This window comes from Podarcis bocagei (assembly GCF_964188305.1).
Source record: "Podarcis bocagei genome assembly, chromosome: 5".
Taxonomy (NCBI): Eukaryota; Metazoa; Chordata; class Lepidosauria; order Squamata; family Lacertidae; genus Podarcis; species Podarcis bocagei.
In genome coordinates, this window is record NC_138129.1 from 51,943,325 (window position 1) to 51,956,072 (window position 12,748).

General features: G+C 40.5%; 1 protein-coding gene and 1 long non-coding RNA gene across 13 annotated transcripts in view; both read left to right on the forward strand.

Moving 5' to 3' along the window:
* The window catches only part of PTPRF (protein tyrosine phosphatase receptor type F), a 478,572-nt gene that overhangs the window by 73,621 nt on the left and 392,203 nt on the right, over positions 1-12,748 (forward strand). For all 12 annotated transcript variants that reach the window (XM_081195232.1, XM_081195228.1, XM_081195234.1 and 9 more), the window contains exon 2: positions 893-979. The gene's annotated coding sequence lies outside the window, so the exon portion shown is untranslated. The remainder of the gene's footprint in view (positions 1-892; positions 980-12,748) is intronic.
* Positions 1-12,748, forward strand: part of LOC308587585 — a 440,103-nt gene that overhangs the window by 34,428 nt on the left and 392,927 nt on the right. The gene's annotated exons all lie outside the window — the stretch shown is intronic.

Genomic DNA, 12,748 nt, shown 5'->3' on the forward strand with positions numbered 1-12,748 from the left:
TGAGCAGTGTGCACCAGCACATCACTTCTTCACACTGAACCATAATTTATAATAAAACAGCTTTTGCCAACTTTGGGGTCCCTTCCAAATCTATGATTCTGTGAACCTCATTCCCTCCAGATGTTTTGGACTACTATTGTGCTGGCTGCTGCTGATTTGAATTGTAGTTCAAATCTTCTGATGGGCAGCAGGTTTCCTCCACGTTGTCCTCATTTTTGCACAAGGTGAAGACCTTTTTGTTACCAAGGAATGTAATCAAGCTCCTTAGAATCATAGAATCATAGAGTTGGAATAGACCACAAGGGCCATCGAGTCCATCGAGTCCTTGCTGACACTGCTATTTTGTTAATGTTGATGTCTCTTATTGTTGTGCCGTATTGTTACCTGCCCTGCCCTGCCCTGCCATTGAGAGGAAGAATGGGATATAAGTATGAATAAATAATAAAACAGAACTGCAGGTCTTTCAGGTTTGGGAAGTTTGAGGTTGTATCTATTGTAACACTTAAGTCATCATTCTGTGTCCTAGGCAAACCCATGGACTCCAGAAAAAAGAAATCATTGCCCCGAAGCTGCTTTCAATTCCAGTAGTGTTTGCTCAAATGAGCCCTGTTGGCACAAATTAGTTAGGCTAGTTTCCAAGTTGTGCTTCTCTAATTATCTCCCCACCTATAATCCTAGCATTTTGGAGGCATCTCAGAAAGAATGTGGCATCTTTTAGCCATAAAGAACACCCTTATTACAGTTTGTTTGGCAGACATGCACCAGTTATGCATAGGGGACTGAAGCAGACATTCTTAGTATCATCCTGTGGACTTGAAAGCATATATTATGATTTTAGGGAAGCTTTTCAGTGTTTACTGAGATTATGATTATCCATTTTTGTGTTCTCTAGGGTACCACCTGAATGGGTCTGATCAGTGTGAAAAGGACCTACAACTTCAGCTTGCAAAGGAGCTGTGAGGAGGTTTGCTGCGGTCAGGTGGGTATAAGTGTGCATCATATGGTGTATACAGAGCGGGTACAACTGCATTTTTTTTGTTAATTGCAAACCTATCATTTCAGTTGACTTCTCAAAAATGGCAAATAAAGGGTTTGTGCAACCTTTCAAATGAGGCATCTTGAAAAAGAGCAAGCAAAAAAAGTTGCATTTGATGAAAAAATTATCTGGCAAATTGCGAATGTGTAAAAATGGATTTGGAAGGGAAGGATTGTTCTTGCATTTTGTTTGTAATATAATTTGTATCCTATTGAAAATGTTCGTAAAATGTTCCAAGGAGATAGAGTTGATCTTGTCCGCTTCTGTCAAGTTTAAACAAACCAAACCAAACCAAACCAAACCAAACCAACATTCACAATTGAAATATGTAGATTGTCCAATCTAACATTAATTAAATTAGTATTTTTAGTACTAACATTAATGGACTCCCCCAATAATTGCATTTAACATTTACTTATATCCAGATCAGTCCCTGGCCCCCTCAGGTAGAATGCATCTCTACTTTAACTGTCAAAATACAAGAGAATAATGTTTTGCATTTTTTTGTTACTAGTTTTTTCTGCATATCTAGAGCAGTGTTTCCCAACCGGTGTTCCGCGGCACACTAGTGTGCCGTGAGACATCGGCTGGTGTGCCGTGGGAGGGAGGCGGGCGAGTCGGGCGGTGAGAGGCGGCGGCGGCGAGGATCCGCGTCGAGCCGGGGGCGGCTCCGCGGTGGTGGTGCCGAGCGGCGGGGCAGCGCGTGCAAAAGGAAGGAGCGCGAGACAGCGGAGGAGGAGGAGGCCGGCATGTCCGGGCAGCAGCAGCAACAACAGCAGCAGCAACTCCCGCCGCCGCCCCCTCCTCCGCCCGCTATCGCCGCCACCACCACAACAGCCGCCGCCGCCTCAGCTGCCCTCGCTCTGCTGCCTCCTCCCACCCCCAAAGCTTGGAGGTTCCCCGGCAAGGGGGAGGGGAAAAACTTTCACTTTTGTGCGTCCCTCCCGGCGTGACGCTGCGCGCTGACGTCACGGGGCGGGGCTTTAATGGTGGTGTGCCGTGAGATTTTTTTTCAGTAAACAGGTGTGCCGTTGCCCAAAAAAGTTTGGGAAACACTGATCTAGAGCAGTCTTTCTCAACCTTGGGCCCCGGATGTTGTAGGACTACAACTCATATCATACCTAGCTAGCAGACCAGTGGTCAGGATGATGGGAGTGGTAGCCTAACAACAGCTGGGGAACCAAAGTTGAGAAAGGCTGACTTAGAGGATCCTCATAAAATGTATTGTTCTACATCTAAAGTGTCACTTCTGTGAATGAAAAAGGGGTGGAGAGCCAATGGATGTTCTCAGTTAAGGACGGAAAGGAATAGATTTTCGCCCCCTATCATTCTATTCCAGAGGATTTCCCAAACACCCCAAGAAAGTCTTCAAGATACTGCAGTAGGAAAGCAGTGTTGTCAGAAATTCGCTCCTCCTATTTCCAGTAAAAGCATCCAGTATATAGAGTTGTGGAGATAAAAGTGGGAAGAAGAACACAATGTACACAGCTTTGAATTCCAGGGAGAAAAGTCACAAGACAAATCTAGAACAACAAGCAACAAATGCGTGCAGTTTCACAACTCTCAGCAAAATGTATACACACAGAACATTTTGCTAATCTTGATAAACAAAAAATATCCTTGTGTTAGGGTACAGTCTACAGGAATTTAAACTTGATGCAGCTACAAGGTACTTAGTTTTTTATGGTTGTATCTGCTGATTCATTTTGTATGTTACGGTTTTGTTTTATGGTTAGTGTTTTTCAATAAATAACAGGGTAGCGAGGACAAGCGGACCAGTAGTGGTTTTGTGGGGGGGGGGGATATGGAAAATCAGGACAGGGGGACTGCCATGTTGCCATTTTTTCCTCAGTAGAAAGGCAACCCAATTTATTTTACCTCTGAGTAAAGCATACCAAAGTCAGCCAACTGTGCTTTATTCTATAAAGGCAGCTCCCTTAGGGAGTGAATGAAATAATGTGTATGTGAGAAAAATGTTTAAATAAACATGTCCCAGTATCCTCCTCCATCCAGCTTCCCCAACCTTTTCTGTTGCTCTGCAAGGGCCCCCTCCTGAGTCCCAGCTGGGGTTGTCAACATTCCTTCCTCTGCTTAGCAACAGTGATAAAGCATCCTTATCAGTTGTGCTGCCTGCAAGTGCCAAAACCTTACCAGTTGTCTCCATCAGGGTGGATTTGATTTCAATCACAATTTCAGTCACGATTTAAACCACGATTTAAACCACTAGTCAGTTAGGCTTGATTTAAATCACTAGTCAGTTAGACTTGCTTTAAATCATTTATTTTTTTACAGAAAGTCTCATTCTTGCTGGTATAATCTTAATATGTACAACCAGAGGAAGGCTTCATTTTTGGAATAATACATTTTCAGAGTAGTTTTTATGGTTATATAAAAATGACTGATTTGTTTATACTATTAGAAATACAAAGACAATTACGAAATTATTGTGAGGTTTAATAAGTTAACTGTTTATATTTGGACAACTTTTCTGCTGTACTTTATTGGATGGAGAAAAATAATCATTTCCCTAACAACCATTTAAATTATTTATTTAACCAAAACAATAACATTATAGCATATGTATCCATGTTTGATAACTGATGTGGTTAAACATTTTAAACAAAAAAACTTAGACTGAGTTTTAGCGCACGTGGAAAAACTTAAAACAAATCCTTATTTCCTGATGAATAGCCTTTGGACTATAATGTAACTTAAATAGAAGACTCTTTTTAGAAAGATTTTTCATCCAGAAGCATTTTATTTTAAAAATCCAATTTAAATTTTTAAAAAATCTGATTTAAATTAAAAAACCTGATTTTTATTTTATTTTTAAAAAATTAATTGATTTTTATCCACCCTGGTCTCCATATTTTGTTTCATACCTTTCTTTAGAAATGACCAATTGACTTGCCTTTTTTTAAAAAAGTGAAAGCTAAGAGGCTGGAACTGCTGCTAGCATGGGGCCCAGTACATGAGTAGCCCCTGAACATCCCTCTTGATGGCCCTGCTCCTTCTCTTCCTAGATTTAAAAATATGTTGTGGTGTTGGTACCAGTTTTCCCAGCCTGTTGCTAACTGTGATTGCTTGCACCTGAGACTTGCTCACTTAGCGAATTGCTGGGGGGGGGGACCCAAGACTTGTGGGCTACTGTTACTGAGCTCATTTAGAAGAAAGAGAGATTGGGGTGGAGGGGGGGTGGGCAGCAGAAACAGCAAAGAGAGTCTGAAGGAAGGAAAAGGTGAGAATGGATGGGACACTCAGAGATTGGAGTGGAAAATGTGGGGTTGCAGCATTTGGGGAGATCTTTGGCTGTTCAAGGAGAGAAGAGAGATCATACTATGGCACATGCAGAGAAAATGTAAACATTGAGTTAAAATTATAGTAAAAATGCTGTTGATGTAGTGATGCAATATGGACATCAAAGTGGCCCAGTGTGAGCTGAGTTGTGTGTCTCTGATGGATGATTGTCCTGCTGCTTCAGAGTATAAGAGGGAGATGTTAGGGAAATAATTCCAAACTGATACAGGGAGAATGCTTTGGAGGGCTATCTTCCTATAGCTGGATATTGACCTCATTAAGCAAAATGTAAGAAGTTTCTTTCCAAGTATATCTTGAAAATATTCCAGAAATGCTGTATTTGGACTGGTATTCTGTAGCTGGGCCAATTGGAAATGTGGTTTTATTTCATTAAATTGCTGAGGATAGTTTGTAGCATCTTTAAATAGAAAAAGATAAGAAATAAAAGTTAAATTAAAATAATCAAGTAAAACAAACCATTTAGCAAATAGCAGCATTAAAATCCCAATAGTCTCTTATTAGCATTATTTATTAATCTGCTAAATGTGCATATTAAATAACAATTTAAAACTAGTATCTACCCTGAACAGTTGAGGTGAACTGGTCTGTGCTGCTTTTTTTTTTTAATCTCCTATTACCCATTTGGACAGATTTAATGCTATCTGTGAGAATTATGTTGTGTCATCGCTACTCCTGGAAATTTATCTCTTAAGCATTATTTCCTTAGGTAGCTTTTAATTTGCAAGTTAGTAGGGAGAGTTATTCATTTAAATCCCTTTATTTCTTTACCTAGCTTCATTCTAGTTTGTAATCCCTTCTCACCTTGGAGTTTGTAATGATGTCTGTGGAGGACTTGCAAAGGAAGTTTTGCCATAGTTTCGGTTTACTATTTCTACTGATTTCAGCAGCATTCTCAAGGTGATAACACACTGATAATTTTTATGCTTGACAAATAAATCCAGCCCAGGTTTGGGAAGTCCTTGTTCCACGAAACCATGATGTAAAGAGTTTGTGATCATTGTGGATAACCACTTTACTGAGTACAATGTTGTGATGTAGTGTGCTGTGGTAGGAGCACGAGGTGGATAAGTAGGTACTTTTCTAGGGTTCTGGAAGCGAAGATGTCAAAAACTGCGCTGAAGATCTGGAAATGCAGATTCTGAGGGGGAATAAATAATTATGTCACCAAGAAACATTGGACTGACTGATTAAACAAAAAGACATAATAGAGGAATGTAAGAAAAGCCCTCCTGGATCGGCCAATAGGCTCATCTAATCCAGTATTATTTCTCTTATAGAGGCCAAGCAGATGCCTATGATGAACCCATAAATTGCTGCAAATGTTTGCAATATTAAATGTATGTAATCTTAACTATTTATAGATGTATTCTAAGTCAAGAATTCTGCGTTGAATAGTGAAATCAAGGGGGAAAGGTGGTAGAAAACTTTCCCCATGCAATTATAAAATTCCCAATGTGTTTTTAGTAGTAGGGTTCTTCATACAGGGACAATTTGGTGAACTCACCCATAGGCTGCACTGTAAACTGCTTGTGAACAACTGGAAGATGACTTGTACAATCATACCTCGGGTTGCGAACATGATCCATGCGGGAGGCACATTCATAACCCGCAGTGCTGTGTCTGCACACGCACGTGACGCGATCCGATGCTTATTCGCAAAGCGTGATTTAGTGTTTCTGCGCATGCGCGAGCGCTGAAACCCGGAAGTAACCCGCTCCAGTACTTCCGGGTTCGGCGTGGTCCGTAACGCGAAAATGTGCAACCCACAGTGTTTGCAACCCGAGGTATGACTGTAGGCTTTTGGTTGCAGTCATGATTCATTTAGATATTTTACCCCTTGGATTTAACTTGTTGCTTCTGCATTTTAGCCTTTTCTATCACTGCTCATAAATTAGAAGCAGACAACAGAATTTGCTATAGATAATAAGATTACAAAGGCAAATATTTCAGCTCACAGTTTGGCATTCCAGTAGATGAATGTTGCAGGTTGAAATACGTTGTGGCATATTTCTTCTAAGATCGAAGGCAGATCTCTTGTCTGTCTCCTAGTCCAGGTGCTCTGCATGCTAAAAAAACTGATAAAAATGCCGTCTTTGTTGCAGCATGGAATGGGCTTAACAGAGACTAACTCTTAATCTTCCTCAAATGTTTAATGTTTACATTGTGGAATTGGAGTTAGGTGCCATAGAAGTGGTTGGGAATAAAAGTGTGTGTCTTTTGAAGTACTAATTTCTCATGAATTGAACACATAGGTGATGTAGCACGGCATGATTGTACTTGAATCAGGCCATAGTGCTGTATTTTCATTACGTCTTTCATCTCACAGTAGATACGAGCAAGCTTTGTTGAACAACACAAACCATTTATTTATTTATCAATTGCCTGTCAAGACAAAAAGCCCTAAGTGTCTTAAAATATAAAAACCTTAACTTAGAAACTTTAAAACGATTTCATAACAGATTTAATAAAACCATATTTTTAAAAAACACAGAATGGAATGGAATGAATTACCTTCAAAATAATTCAAAAGCTATGTGGAACAACAGTGAAAAGTTTTAATGACCTGCTTAAAAACAAACAAAGATGAAGCTAGTCTAGATTTATGGTCAGGGTCTCACTACAGAAAAGGCCCTGCTCCATCCTATCTGCTCCCTGCTTTGCCTTTTGCTGTTTGTAGCAAGCAATGTTAACAAGTCTAGCTGTGACTCTTGCCGGTCTTGGCTTATCCGCTGCAATCTCTTGGGTTCACTATCATTTTGTTGCATAGCCAACATATAGAATAAGCTGTTATAAAATACTATTGCCACCTCTTGGCCAATGGAGACAGCCATCCACCCCCACCCCGCGGGAAGAATGACAATGTATTATGGCAAATGCGTTGCTCTCATTGGGCACTCTTTCTAAAATTTCAGAGGGAATGCTGGCAAGCTGCTGAGGTGAGCTAAGCTGCTACTTCAAGCAGTGGCAAGGTAGTGGTTTTCCAAGATTTCAGACAATGCTTTCCCCCAGCTTTACCTGAAGATACCAAGGGTTGAACATGGCACCTTTCACATCCAAAGCATGTGCCTTGCTTCTGAGCTCTAGCCCTTCCCTGAAACAGTTTCCCTTTGCCTTTAGGAACATAAGCCACTCTCAGGCCACTGTTCCATCAGCTTCAGCCTCTCCCTGGCAGCAGCTGTTTAGGATTTAAAGATGAGTATTTTCCAGCTCTACATGGAATGGGATGTCAGGAATTGGACCTCAGAGGTTTTTGTGTAAAGCATGTGGTCTGCCACTGAGTCACACCACTTCTTATTACTCCCCCCAGCCCCACCCCCAGCCCCTCCTAAGCTGTGTTCTACTGAGTCAGGCCACTTACCCATCTAGATCTCTAACAACAGCTCTCATGGGCTTGGAATGAGATTCTTCCTATAGCAATTACTGGAGATCCTTTAACTGGAGATTATAGAAACAGAGCCTTTAGAAATTGTGACCTTTATGTTTGCATAGCATTTACTCTGCTAATGAGCTAAGAGATCTGTGACCCTTCCCCTCTGCAAGCCAGAGTCCTGTTTATATTTTTCAGTATAGTCAGTCCATTGATAATAAATGAACATACTGCTCAGAAATACTAAGAGGTATATTTTATAAAGCTGCCTATTTAGCCAGGAGCACTTTATTTAAATCAGAAATAATATTTAAGCCAGAAATTATAAAAGAGCATTGATTCCCGTTTTTCTCTACCCTTTCAGTTTAATGTGGTAAATAGCATAATAAATTACAATTGGGGTGTCTATGAATGAGTAAATATAATAGCTGCAGGTATAACCCTTCTCAGGCAGCATATCTTTTCTTTTCTTTTCTTTCTTTCTTTTTTCTTTCTTTCTTTCTTTCTTTCTTTCTTTCTTTCTTTCTTTCTTTCTTTCTTTCTTTCTTTTTGTAGTTAAGCTGTTGGAAATCTTAGTAAACACCTTAGATACAGTAGGATCCTCTTAAACATAAGTTCCACGTAGCAGATCACAGAACATAATGAAAACATAAACAGTTACACAAATAAACCTGTCAGAGGGTAGAGCATTGCTACCATAAACAGCTGTAAACTCTGCACATTGGATGAGAATGCTGCTTTGTGGGTCAGCTTTGCATTGCATAGTGAAATAGCCTTCTTGGAAATAGCCTTTTGGTGTAAGCCTGAGGGTAGGTCAGACACACATTTTTTAATGGGTGTATTGTAAAAATCTCCTGAAGCAGTAGACCTTTATTCAGTAGGACAGTGAACATGAGCCTGGTGTTTGGTTTGACACCATGTTGCTGTGGAAGCTTCGACTGTCCTACTGAATAAAGGTCTACTGCTTTGCCTTCATTCAGCAGGGAAAGCTACTAAGGTTAGGTTTTTGTTACTCTGGTTGTTTTTTCTACACATATTTTAAGTCAGAGTTTGTTCAGCACACTGGTATTGACATTTGGCCCCCTTCACCCTGACCAAACCAAGCCTGCTTCACCTATGACATTTGCCTGTGTAATATGTTAAATTAAAGCATCTAATTCATTTTATAGAGCATCGAAAATACACTGCAATATTCTGAGCTGCCTGCATAATTCAAGGAAGGTAATTTCACCCCAGTGAGGTCACTATGGTGTGAAACTTCAAATAATTTGGATGCCTTCTGAATACATGTAGTTCAGATTTTGCATAATGCTGAGTTTTCAGGTCGCTTGCTTTGTGACCCAGCGTTCTCTTTCACTGGCAGATTTGTGGTGGTTGGTAGTGCAAATCTGCTATGCTGGGCATGTTATGTTCTGCTTTCAGCTTTTCCTTGCAGAGGATCGTCACTGCAGAGCAACAGAGACTTCAGTCAGCTTTATTACATCATTACTGACAAGGCTATTTCATTTGTGCTTGTAAACTCCGACAAAGAACCTCAGTGGTCAGATAATCTAAAATGTTTAAGAGATACCAAGTTTGAAGAGACCAGAGTGGGAAAGCCATATAGTATTTTGTCGCAAAAGAGGGATTTGGTTGGGGCAGCTGTGAAGTTGCTGCCTCACCACTAGTACTGCTGACTTCTTTCCCCTCAGTTGTCTTTGTGTAAAATGCCTCAGAAAATCATTCAGAAAATAAAGTTGGCAAAATATGTGAATGTCTCTTTCCCTGTAAAATAGCCATTTCCTTGTAATTTTGGCCAGTACAGCTTGACAAGGGTTGGTGCCACTGAATCCAGCCAGCAGCAGTCGTGAATGTGAATGTGTGAGAGAGGTGTTTTTGTAGTCATCTCTCATTCCTCAGTGTTCCACCAAACTATGTGCACCAAGTGATCACCCAGACATCATTATGGTGTATCCACCTCAGTCACTGTGACTTTTGGTTAATATTACAAGAACGCTTACTATTTCGTGCCAATGTTGCTGATTAGGTATCATGGAACTGCATACCTGCATGGTTTGTATTAGCCCGTTTTATACAGGTTTTTGACAGAATGCTTCAGGGTGTTATAAGCTGCCAGCACCTCTCTGTCCATTTAATGAATTTATTTGCCACATTTTTAGCCTGCTCTTCAGCCAGAAAGGGCCCCCCGAACAAAAAAATTCAAGCTAGTTCTTGCCTTAAAATCTGTGAAAAGACAGGACACAAAGGAGAAAAGGGATGGGTAGGGAGGATGAGAAATGCTAGGCACCAGTTCCTAAATGTACAAAGTCCATAGACTGACGAGCTGTGAAAAAGAGAAGAACCCAAAAGGAGTTGGTCTTACAGTAAAGTCAGTGGAGCTTTCATTTTCATTTTCTGTCTTCTGAAGCCTGATGTAATGTCTGGAGCTAGGTGACTGTTGACGAAAAGGCAAATGTGACTGGTCCATCAGCAGAGCTGGTAGAATGGCCCTGCTTCCCTCCTCTCCCCCTGCTGCAGCCTTTGTGGACTGCTTGTTTTTCCCCTCCCAAGAAGAGAGTGCCCTCTCAAAGGCTGAAGAGGGATATGTTCTTGGGTAAATTGTTTGACAGTACAGTGGTGCCCCGCAAGACGAATGCCTCGCAAGATGAAAAACTCGCTAGACGAAAGGGTTTTTCGGTTTTGCGTTGCTTCGCTAGACGAATTTCCCTATGGGCTTGCTTTGCAAGACGAAAACGTCTTGTGCTTTTTTTAAAAAGCCGCTTGAAGAGGCGCAGTTGCGACGGACCGTGCTTCGCAAGACGAAAAACATCGCAAGATGAAAAGACTCGCGGAACGAATTCTTTTCGTCTTGCGAGGCACCACTGTATTCTAGGCAGAGGGTATAACAAGCATAACATACCAGGATCACTATTGACCCATGGCTAACTCCCAGACACATCAAAGGCAGCTCCACTCCATCCCCCTTTGAATTATACCCTCTGGGCAGGACAATCCACAGAAGTTTCTGTAAAGCTGCAAACAAGGGCAGGAGCAACTGCCAGCTGAAATTAGGGTATGTTGACAAATCACTTACACATTCTTTGTTTTGTTTTACAATAATATGCCAATCCTAGGAAAAACGGATTTCTAAATAATTGCCTACTTTCCCTTCAGTCTGCATATCACTTCATTGGAAGTGTTTGTTGAATGGAAATTAAAGTATTTTTGCCAAAATATTAGCTCTTGCCGTAGCTTAATAGCTAGTTCTCCAGGTCCCCTTTGTAAACATCTGTTATGAAAATGTGTATGAATAGTACAGTAATAAGGCACTCCATACTAAAAAATCATGAAAGATTTATGTTATGTGATCTGCTTATATTTACGTGAACTCTGCCTCAAATTGTGGAACCATGAACTTAGAAAGAAGTTCCCTGGGAATGTCCCAGTGTTCCATGAAGCAAATAGATGCACTGAATTGGTAGATGCCTCAAATAAAAACTACCTCTTTACAATTCATGAATCTTCCCTTTTTGGTCTAATAATTTATGGAGGTTGCTCTTCCGTTCAACAGAGTGACTCTTCTCTGAAGTCTCAAGCAGCGGAATGATGTTTTAGTGTATGTATTTGAATTATCAAAATCAATTTCGGGAATCGTTACTAATTTTATTTCCAAAGTTAATAAAAGTTATTGTTACCAGTTAGAAAGGAAGATTTGCTTTTCTGTAGTGTATATTAGCTGTAGCATTGATTTTGTCTTGAAAGTGCCCGAGAATAGAATTTAGAGCAAATAAAACAGATGTGAGGGTACATGTTTCGCTTATATTCATAAAGATTATACTTTAGGGATTGATATGAAATAGAAAACCTTCTGCAGTTTCTGTGAAATGTAGTAATTTATGTGTTAAAACACCCCCAGTTTGACTATAAAGGCCTTATCTCACCTGTGTAAAGAATTTATGCGTAAATGCATATTTTATGTTTTGCCGCTTTCCATCTTCTGGTTCCTTTATACTTTTCATACATGGCACTTGTGTTTGTCTTTTGGAGACCACAAAAATGTGCACTGCATTTGATGTCATTACGTTGACTACTCTGTTAGTTTATTTTGGGTACAAACAAGAACTGAAAAGGATGATTAGAGCTGAGTGTATGAAGATGATAAAAGCAAAAGTTGAGAGCTAGGAATTGTGTGTAGGCTCTTAAAAATTCTTTAACTTGCAATTAGTTGGAACACTTCATGACTTGCACAGGTTTTGAGCTCTTGTTTTTACCTTTACCACACTCACTCTTGCAGGCTCTGCTTCCTCTTTTTAAGCTCCATTTATGGTAAAGATGTTTGCATTGCCAACTTCTGTTTAAAAATGCTTCGGGGTACAGTATGATGAGCATTTGAAATGGGAAATCAAATTTTCAGCTTTGAAAGTTGAGAAGCATGAAAACTTTTAGGGGAAAAAACTCTGAAATAATGATTCAGGGGTGAAAAATGACAGTAACTGATAGCATATGCTGAAGCAGGATTTCAGCGGCTTCCTATGCTGAAGAAACTGCACTGCCTGCCAATAAACTACTGAGCCATGTGGAAAGTCTTGTTAAGCCAGTCCTGAGTTGTTCAGGGCTTTGTATGTTCTCTAAAAGACCTCCTGACTCTGTATAGACTTGCTTTTCTGAGTTAAGGGACCCTTTGGAGTGTACAGTGGTACCTTGGTTTACGAACTTAATCCGTTCCGGAAGTCCATTCTTAAACTGAAACTGTTCTTAAACCGAGGCGCACTTTCCCTAACGAGGCTTCCTGCCGCCTGTGCCATTCCACCATTTGGATTCCGTTCTTAGACTGAGGTAAAGTTCTCAAACCGGGACACTATTTTCGGTTTTGTGGAGTTTGTAAACCGAATTGTTCTTAAACAGGACTGCTCTTAAACCAAGGTACCACTGTAGTGCAATATGTTGCATGGGCAGGGGCTTGCAGATGGAGTAGGAGATAGTGGAGCTCCCTGCTCCTGATACAAATGGAGGAGCAATTTAGGATCCATAACACTGGCCTGGTTTGC